Below are 10,472 nucleotides of genomic sequence, written 5' to 3'. Positions count from 1 at the left end.
CCTTGTCGCTTTGTAGGAGCCATTTTGTGGTCTTTACAGATGTAAACAGGAAATGAAACGTACGGTGATATCCGCGCGTTTTTTCTTCTTCTTCCGGGGGCGGGTAGAAGAAGAAGCGCTTCCTGTTCTATGGGGGCGGGTGCTTTCCTTGGCGGTTGCTTGCGTAGAAGAAGAAGCGCTTCCTGTTCTACCGGGAAAAAAGATGGCGGCTGTTTACCGAAGTTGCGAGATCGAAACTTTATGAAAATGAATCGTAATAAAGCGCACCGGGTTATAAGGCGCACTGTCAGCTTTTGAGAAAATTTGTGGTTTTTAGGTGCGCCTTATAGTGCGGAAAATACGGTACTAGCACCAGAATTCAAGAAAGACCACAGACCTCAGAAAGTGTCACACCTGAGAGAGAGGCAGAGACCTTAGAAGCAACACCTGAGAGAGAGGAGGAGGAGAGTGTAGAAGCAACACCTGAGAGAAAAGAGGCTTTAGATGCAACTCCTGACACAGAGGAAGTCATAGAAATCCCGGTAAATGTTGGGGAGGAAGAATCCACAGGAAGGGAGGCAGATGATACTACTGCAGAGGAAGCCATAGATGAGGGGGAAGTTGAAGGAGCTACAAGTGATGTAGGAGAAGAGGTCTTATCAAATATTGCACCGTTAAAGTATCCTACAGATCCTGCCCACCAACAAGCTTTTGATCTAAAATGTAATGCCAGCTATGTCAAAATGTGTGTTGATAGAGGACCATGTCAACCTGTACTTAGATGGACGATCATTTCAAAGAAACTGGTATAACACTAGGCCGTGGTTGGAATACTCACCAGACAAGGATGGTATGTTCTGCTTCAGCTGTCGTCTTTTTCTTAATGAAGAAAAGTACAGCAAGTCTGCTTGGAGAGTGGCTGGGTTAAACAACTGGAGAATGCAAACTCAGAGGCCCACTTAACAAGCACGGTGCGATGGAACACTTTCAAAAAGAGTGCATTACAAGCAGCTCTTGATGTATCAGACATTCAAGGCAAGGCGATGAGAGAGCGAGAGAAACAAAGAAACAGGGACATTTTGACCAGATTGATTGACATCATTTTATATCTCGCACGACAGGGAAAGGCTCTCAGGGGTGATGATGAGCTCCAACCAGGGCAACTTCCTTGAACTTGTGAAAATGTTCAGCCAATACGAAAGTGTTCTCAAGCTACATTTAGATAGTGTAAAAGAGAAGAAAGTTGGTAAGAAGAAGAGTTGGGTTTCATTACTCTCAAACAGAACACAAAATGATCTCATAACAGCCCTGGCCACATTCACAAGAACAGAGATAGGAAAAGAAATGGAGGAAGCGAAAATCTATTCCATACTTGTAGATGAAACCACTGATGTATCTCACTGTGAGCAGGTCTCCTTTGTTGTACGTTATGTGTCTGAAACGGATGTCAAGGAGCACTTCCTCCAGGTTTGTAATGTGTCAACCACAACAGGTGAGGAGATGGAGAAAACAGTTCTGGACCTGTTACAAATGAACAGTGTTGGGTTAGTTACTGAAAACCAGTAATTAGTTACAGTTACTAGTTACTTTATTTCAAAAGTAACTCAGTTACTAACTCAGTTACTTACACCAAAAAGTAATGCGTTACTGTGAAAAGTAACTATTTAGTTACTTCTCCCCCCCCCCCCCCCCCTTTTTTTAAGGCTCCCATTAATGCCCTTTTAGCCTTCATTTCAGTACTGTTATTGCACTGAAGAATAATACAATGTGTTGATCAACTTGACATGCATTTGCATCACTGAACTCTGCTAAGCAATGTGCTCTACATACAACACACAAAGACAAAGATATGTTTCAAAGGGCCAATTTATTTCAGGCCAGAACAAATTGACAAAACTATTTTAAATAGCTGCAACATAATGGCACTTTAACTTTAACTTTAAGTAGATAGGATCTTTGATCCAAGACACAACTTACATTTAACTAAAATGTTATTTTCTTTGTGCTCGACAAAAGAAAAGTATTGAGAATATCTCCATGTTAAAAAACTCGACTTCTGGCTTCTCCATGATGTCTTGTTAGTTGTTATGAGAGTAGCGTATGTGTGTGTGTGTGTGTGGCCCTTTAAGATATGACAGCATGTGAGGTGAGTGACGTCAGTGAGTGAGTGGGCGAGAGAGGTGAGGGACCGGCGACAGTGAGTGCTTGCAGGTGCTCTAGCTTGGTGGATGGCTGCGTACAATAAAGTCACAAAGTTGCAACAAACCGCCGGTCTCGTCATTCACCCTCAGCTGTAAAGACCCACTGCCGGGTAAAGTGAAGGTTGTTAGCGCCGAAGACGTACATAGGCCCTGGAGGAACGTCTCCCCTGCGCTCCTCAACTGCGGTATGGGAGTCCCCCCCCGCCCCCACCCACATAAAGCACGCCTTTTCTTTTCCACCGCTGCAATAAAACACTCAGATCTTCTGTTTCTAGCCGATACTACATGAAAAATAACGTAAAATAACGCAGTAACGCATCATGTAGTAACGGTAACTGAGTTACTGAATATAAAAAATAACGCGTTAGATTACTAGTTACCGCCGAAACTAACGGCGTTACAGTAACGCGTTACTTTGTAACGCGTTAGTCCCAACACTGCAAATGAATGACCTATAGATTGAAAACATGTGTGGTCAAGGCTACGATCCAAGAGCCTCCAGATACTGCTGCTGGTGATGCAAGAATGTACCTTAATGCCATCGACTTTGAGTTCTTACTGTGCCTTGTAATAGCCACACCAGTTTTTGATGTCACTGCACTTGCCTCTGATGCAGTCCAGAACCAGAGTATTGACCTGTCCACGGCATATAGTGTTGTTGGCAGTGACGTGCAGTCACTAGAGGCAGGTGAGACGGGGCCTCACCTGCCATCATGGAAAGAAAAAAAAAGTAAAAAGAAAAAAAAATAATTAAATTGTTATATGTATCCAGTGGTTATACTATAAAGTTATTTTCCATTTAACTTCACCAGTTTTAGATTATTTTTATTCAAAATCGCTGAATTTTCACATTTGCCGTTTAAATACTGAGAAGAGACGGTGCGGTGAACAGCAGCCAGTCGAGGCACATCACTCAGTGCCTCAACATGGACGGACTCGGCTAACTGCTGGTCTGCTGTGCAGTGAGACCATATTGCTATATGAATTATATTATACATTTCCATAGTTTAGTTAGCTGAGATATATAATGTACAGTGTATTTTGTAAACAACTGTATGTGTGTAAAGTATTTCTTGTGCTGAGCGATCATAAAACTGCTGCGAAGACGCACTGGCTGAGGCTCGCGTAACCCCGCCTCCTGGTGCTGGTTAAGGAACCTTCGCCACAGAGCGCCACATCAACTGAAGCCCACACCCAAACCCTCCACGTGCAAGACCGAATCCACCCAAAAAAAGTCACTTAACAAGAAGCCAAAAAGTGCAAAAACAACATTGCTCGCGCCGGAGGAGCCGTGAACGACTGCAAGGACACATTATTAGGTACACCGGCAGACTGCAGCACGGATTTCATATTTCATTCATTCACAACTCCTCCAACACGAACACCACTGTTCCCGCACTTATAAGTAAAGGTAAGACCATAATAATGTTTTTTTTATTAAATGTGCTTTTTTGTGTGCTACAGTTTGTATGTGTAAAGTTAAAGTTAAGTTAAAGCAGGGGCGTCACTGTATTGTACATGCAAATTCACGTATGCTCACATACGTACATAGGTACCTACGCTCCCACATACATACACAAATACAGTACATATTTACCTACCTAATGTTCGTACATCCACACGCACATTCAATATACAAACATACACATACACATACTGTACATATACATTCACTGTACAAACACATATACACATTCTGTACATATACATTCATTGTACAAACACATATACACATTCTGTACATATACAAGTACATATGCATACTTACACTCATGCACATAATCACGTTTCATCAAACATATATTAACGTTGTTGCCCTAGGGTAAACTGGGTGTAACACATGGCACACTGACAAAGCTTAACCTATTGTGACTATAACAATCTACAAGGTTAATGTAGGTTGCTTCTCTTTCCCCCCCTCCATTTTTCTGCATTCTTTCGTATCTCAAGTTATCATTACGTATATGTATTGTTGCATTTAAACAACTGTATTGTTGATAATAAAGGTAAATTATTGGTATTGTTCATTATCAATAGCGCTATTTCTATTGGTATTTGTATTGATCCATTTGTAGTGTAATAATGCTCATTGTCATTTCTGTATTATTTTTTATTTTTCGCTAACTGCTTATTTGCTATTACTTTTACCATCATATTTGTACATGTCATATTTGCTGATGTTGCTCTATTGTTGTTGTTGTTGTTGTTTGCTGTTGTTGTTTTTGTCTCTCTGTCTAATCCCCCTCTTGTCCCCACAATTTCCCCCTCTGTCTTCTTTTTTTTTTCTCTTTCTATCCCCTCCTGCTCCGGCCCGGCTGCACTAAATGATAATATAAATACATTTAATAAAGTCAAATACAAATAAGGCAACAAGAGAAGTATCCTACACTTCTCTTTTGTAAAGTAAATCTGAACAGCCGACATGGGCATCTACATCAACTATATGATTTGCCTGAGAAGCTGGACAGGACATAAAAAAAAAATAAAAAAAAAATAAAGCAGGGGCGTCACTAGCTTTTAAGGACGGGGGGGGCTTTGCCCCCAGGAGATGCACAGGATGCGAGCGAATGTTACGCACGAGCACAAAACTTCACAAACGGTTAACAAAGACTTAGAAATTATTCATTGTTATTATTATTATTATTTTTTAAATGCACGGGACGAAATGAAATGCTCCCCGGGACGATGGCTTTTAACCATATATTTTCTTTTTCTTTTTATGTATTTATTCATTTTACATTTTATATTAAATGTCTTGGTTTTTCCTCCCTCTGAAAATCCTATTAAATGTTTAACAAGCCATCCTATAATAATAAAACAGCTATTAATGTAACAATACAATAAAACAAATATATTTAATGATGTTTTTTTCATTATTTTAACAATAGGCTTATGTATATTACTTTATATAGATTCTACAAGAAACACAAAACTTAAAAAATAAATGATTTACAATTGCACACACAAGGTTTTGTGCAGCTTCACTCATTGTAAAGGAAGATAATGTGCTTCGTACACCTGCAGGACCGCAAGCAAGGTCGCAGAGAAGATGCGGGCTGGAATTTGAGTGATGTGGGCATTTTCTATATGAACAAGTGGAATGGATTGGATACCGACGCACGAAAGGGGCTCTCTACCTTACGCTACGAAGTGAGGGGAAACTGAGTGAATAATAACAGGTTATATGATTATTTATTTAAACTCATATTTGGGCCACTTTATAATGAATATGTCGGCATTTATTTGTAAAAAAAAAACAAAAAAACACCAAATTATTTAGGGGGGCTTAAGAATATATTTTTTTGAGCCCCCCTAAAATAGGCCTAACAACGCCAATGAGTTAAAGTACCAATGATTGTCACACACACACTAGGTGTGGTGAAATTTGTCCTCTGCATTTGACCCATCCCCTTGATCACCGACTGGGATGTGAGGGGAGCAGTGGGCAGCAGCGGCGCCGTGCCCAGGAATAATTGTTGGTGATTTAACCCCCAATTCCAACCCTTGACGCTGAGTGCCAAGCAGGGAAGAATGCTGGTATGAGCTTTTAAACATAACCCGTTAACTGCTGCCAATCAAATGGTGAATAAGATACTCTTTAGGGTTCATATGTTTGTAAATCTGACTGTGATGAAGTCAGTGCCTCACCAGCCATCAACCTCACCGCACGTCACTGGTTGTTGGGGGAGTGATGGATACCTTGTCCAATCTGATAACAGAAGAACAGTTTTCCAAACTGTTCAAGAATGCCGCAGAAAAGGCAGAGGCTTATGAAATCAGCATTCCCACAGTCCCCCCCCCCCCCCCCCATCCCCCCCCGGGACAGAACAGGCAGGGGAATGTTCCTGCAAAGTATAAACACAGTTCTACTGCAGCCACAGAGAGCCACTCCTTCAAATCAGTGGAAGAGTACTACAGAGTGAAGGTGTACTATCCATTCCTTGATGTTCTTTCTCAGGAACTACATAGGAGATTTAAGGGAGATGGGAAGACACAGTCCTTCAAAGTACTCAGTGCCATTGGCGTTGTTAGGCCTATTTTAGGGGGGCTCAAGCCCCCCTAAAACATTCTTAAGCCCCCCTAAATAATTTGGTGTTATATATATATAAATTATATATTAATTTTTTTTTTTACAAATACATGCCGACATATTCATTATAAAGAGGCCCGAATATGAGTTTAAATAAATAATCATAGAACCTGTCATTATTCACTTAGTTTTGCCTCACTTCATAGCGTAAGGTAGAGAGCCCCTTTAGTGTGTCGGTATCCAATCCATTCCACTTGTTCATATAGAAAATGCCCACATCACTCAAATACCAGTCCGCATTTTCTATGCGACCTTGCTTGCGGTCCTTGGACTTGTTCATATAGAAAATGCCCACATCACTCAAAATCCAGTCCGCATTTTCTATGCGACCTTGCTTGCGGTCCTTGGATTTGTTCATATAGAAAATGCCCACATCACTCAAAATCCAGTCCGCATTTTCTCCGTGACTTTTCTTGCGGTCCTGCAGGTGTACGAAGCACATTAGCACACAGCACTGCAGAACAACAACGTGAACGGATGCAAAATGGACATAAGAAACTTTTTCAAGAAAGTAAGTATTCATCACTGCTTGTAGTAAAATGTATTAGCTCCACTTTACACCAGGTCTGTGTTTGACAAACAGTTGACATTCCCGCTCTAAAACAATGCTGCTACTTAGTTAGCTAGTTAGCCTGAAATGCATCATTAAGGTCCTGATTATTTATAAAGTTAAATGTGCACTCTTTTTTACCATTTGCTATCTTTGGGGTTACTTCCTTCTGGAGCATCAGCTGTGTTTCTCACTTTACACATGGAGGAGAACAGGAGCTGAGCTCATTCACATATGACTATCATCAGTAGATAATAATAATAATCATCATGCAAGTAATTGTTTCTTGTTGATGCTGTAAACAAAATGTCACTGTGCAAACCCATGTTTGTTGTTGTACTGAACACAGATTGAAAATAAACCAACTGAAATAATAATAATAACAATGAATCATTTCTAAGTCTTTGTTAGCCGTTTGTGAAGTTTTGTGCTCGTGCCCTACGTTCGCTCGCATCCTGTGCATCTCCTGGGGGCTAAGCCCCCCCTGTCCTTAAAAGCTAGTGACGCCCCTGCTCAGTGCACTCCACAGTTTGACGAAGGCCAGCAAGTGGGTAGGTAAAGATGCCATGGGTCCTGACTCTACTGAAGCTGTGCGAATTCTATGGAGGAGAAGAAGAGAAGCTGAAGACAGAGCTCAGAGTTTTCTATGCATCATTCCATGACACTCTCACACTGAAGGGGATCTTAAGAACACTAAGAGACAACAGTGGACATGACATCTTTCCAGCACTGGAAGAAATGATGAAAACATATGCCACGATTCCAGTGTCCACTGCCACAGTAGAGAGGTCTTTTTCTAAACTGAAGCTGGTCAAAAACTCACTCAGAGGCCTATGCACACAAGAGAGGCTGTCTGATCTCCTTCTCCTCTCCATTGAAAAAGACGTAGTCATAAATCACAATGATGTGATCAACATCTACAGGGACATGGCCCCCAGAAGGTTGCTGCTTTGAGGCCCCCAGAAGGTTTGGCTACTGATTGTGCACTGATTTCGCAGCATTTCATGGAAGCCCTGAATTTACATTGAGGAGCATATTTGGGTATGGGTGGCCTCCATCCTACAGCCCTCTCCTGGCCCCTGGTCCATATTTTTGGCCCTGTATTGCGTTTCAGTTGTTTAGTCTGAGCATTAAGTGAGAAAGACCATAAGTTACAACTTGATGGTGTTTTCATCAAGTTAAGGGAAGAAGGACAGATTTTCACATTGAAGTTTTTTCCATTTGGGTATTTATTTTTGTTCATGTTGCACTGTTCAATGTTCAATATTAAAGTGCTTATCTTTAACAATAAATAGCCTAATAATAAACCAGTGTTTTGTTGCTTTTCATGTCTTCCAAGCCTATGATAATGCGAATTAACTCATTATGACAATAATTTGTTGACACAAAAGAAATGGCAATCACTTTGACCTACAAAGGACACACAGCTAAGTAGTTAGCTTCCTATTAGCAAATTTAATTTGACATTATTTTCCATATTGTGTAAAGGACCAAAAAAAAAGTTCCTGCCCTTTTCTGACTTTGAGCCCCTGCCCCTCTATAATCATGTGCACGTCCCTGTTAGTCACCATGGTGGTTTTAAATCACACCAAGATTCAAGACATATTTTGGGTAAAAATCTTTGCCTGAAATGAAACATAACAGACAGAATTAAAGTGTCAGAGGTAAAAAAATAAAAAATAAAAAATCCCTGTTTTTACTTCACACTTTCACTTTCTAGTGTCTGGCTTTCAGTTTTGTTTTCCGGGAAAGGCCTGCAGAATACACACACACACACACACACGCACGTAGACACGTACACACACGTACACACTCACACGCACGTTGACACACGCACTCACACACGCACACACTCTGTGGTGTTATCTGTTATGCCTTTATTTTGATACAGCATACAGGATGTCCCGGACCGGATGTTACGTAATGACGCTTGATGTTGTGACACAGAAAATCCTATGCTAGACTGAGGCTAGTCGGAATAAACACATTGCTTGCATAAACCGTCTGATCATTAAAACCCATACCATGACACACTCACACACACACAACGTTTCGTATCAGATAAAACAAATACGAAGGGTTTATTCAAATTTTATTTTGAAATACAGAAAAATACAATCGAAATACAGAGTGCTTCTTCTTTCGTTTCAAAGAGCACTAATTATATCTAAAATACGGATTGTTTTTCATTTGCTATTTTATATAACAACAATTAAAATCACCAGGCAGCAGAAACAAAAAACGGACTAAAACGCAAGTTCTTTTATATTTGGACACCGAAACCGGAAATTGCTATTTCAAGACGATTTGAAGATGTTTCCTGTTGGAAAGACCAAATGATAATGTATTTTTTATATAAATACCATAATATAAAACACCACTTTGTTTTTTTCCTGACAGGAGAGTTCAGTTTTTCTTAGTAAAATGAAAGTAAAACCGTCTTGTAGATGTACTGTTTACTCAATGTAAAGTGCTTTTTACAAATAAAATCTATTTTCATTATTATTAATAAACAGTTAAAAATTGTCAAATAAAGCTGCATAGTCCATACTTGCCAACCCTCCAGGATTTTCCGGGAGACTCCCGAAATTCAGCGCCTCTCCCGAAAACCTCTCGGGACAAATTTTCTCCCGAAAATCTCCCGAAATTCAGGCGGACTCAGGTCCTCAGCGTACCTGCCCAATCACGTTATAACTATAGAATGATGGAGGGCGAGTTCTTGGTTTCTTATGTGGGTTTATTGTTAGGCAGTTTCATTAACGTCCTCCCAGCGCGGCAACAACACACAACAACAGCAGTCACGTTTTCGTCTACCGTAAAGCAATTCGTCTGCCGTAAACAGCAATGTTGTGACACTCTTAAACAGGACAATACTGCCATCTAGTGCATTTGATGAAAGCACTTTTGTGCGTGCCACACATCAATGCATCATCAGAGAGGGTGTTCAGCATGGCTCGAAAAATAGTGACAGAGAATAGAACAAGGATGGACAATTCAACCCTTAACTCAACAATGAGTAGATGAGTGTTATGTGTGTGTATATGTGTAAATAAATGAACACTGAAATTCAAGTATTTATTATATATATATATATACACATATATCATACTTGCCAACCTTGAGACCTCTGATTTCGGGAGGTGGGGGGTGGGGGCGTGGTTGGGGGCGTGGTTAAGAGGGGAGGAGTATATTGACAGCTAGAATTCACCAAGTCAAGTATTTCATACATACATACATATATATATATATATATATATATATATATATATATATATATATATATATATATATATATATATATATATATATATATATATATATATCCTGAAAATATGCAAACAAACTGTGTTTATATAATTGATACCTCAAACTTGCATAAATAAATATTAAGGAATATAACATAACTTGGCTTCTGAGAGTTTCAAAATGTAATGAATAAAATGCTAAAGTTGTTGATAAACAAGCAATTATTTTAATAATTAAATATGGTCATTTTAAATGAATTATTATGATTATTTAAAATCAATTATTTCAAATATGTTTATTTTAATGTATAATTATATGGCTGGATGTAATAAGGAGTCACGAAAAATACAAATAAAAATACAATTAATTTTGATGTTTTTAGCAAAATATAGTAAACATTTATTTA

At 39.5% G+C, this 10,472-nt stretch overlaps 1 protein-coding gene across 2 annotated transcripts in view; it reads right to left on the bottom strand.

Moving 5' to 3' along the window:
- Positions 1 to 1,067: 1,067 nt before the first annotated feature.
- The window catches only part of scyl1 (SCY1-like, kinase-like 1), a 115,715-nt gene continuing 106,310 nt past the window's right edge, over positions 1,068 to 10,472 (bottom strand). Inside the window, exon 19 of one of the 2 annotated variants that reach the window (XM_061930457.2) lies at positions 1,068 to 1,500. The gene's annotated coding sequence lies outside the window, so the exon portion shown is untranslated. The remainder of the gene's footprint in view (positions 1,501 to 10,472) is intronic. The other variant, XM_072912468.1, reaches the window with a different exon arrangement.

The sequence above is a fragment of the Nerophis lumbriciformis genome, linkage group LG36, assembly GCF_033978685.3.
Source record: "Nerophis lumbriciformis linkage group LG36, RoL_Nlum_v2.1, whole genome shotgun sequence".
Lineage (NCBI taxonomy): Eukaryota > Metazoa > Chordata > Actinopteri > Syngnathiformes > Syngnathidae > Nerophis > Nerophis lumbriciformis.
Note: the sequence above shows the minus strand (reverse complement) of the source record. Positions and strands in the feature narration are given on the sequence as shown.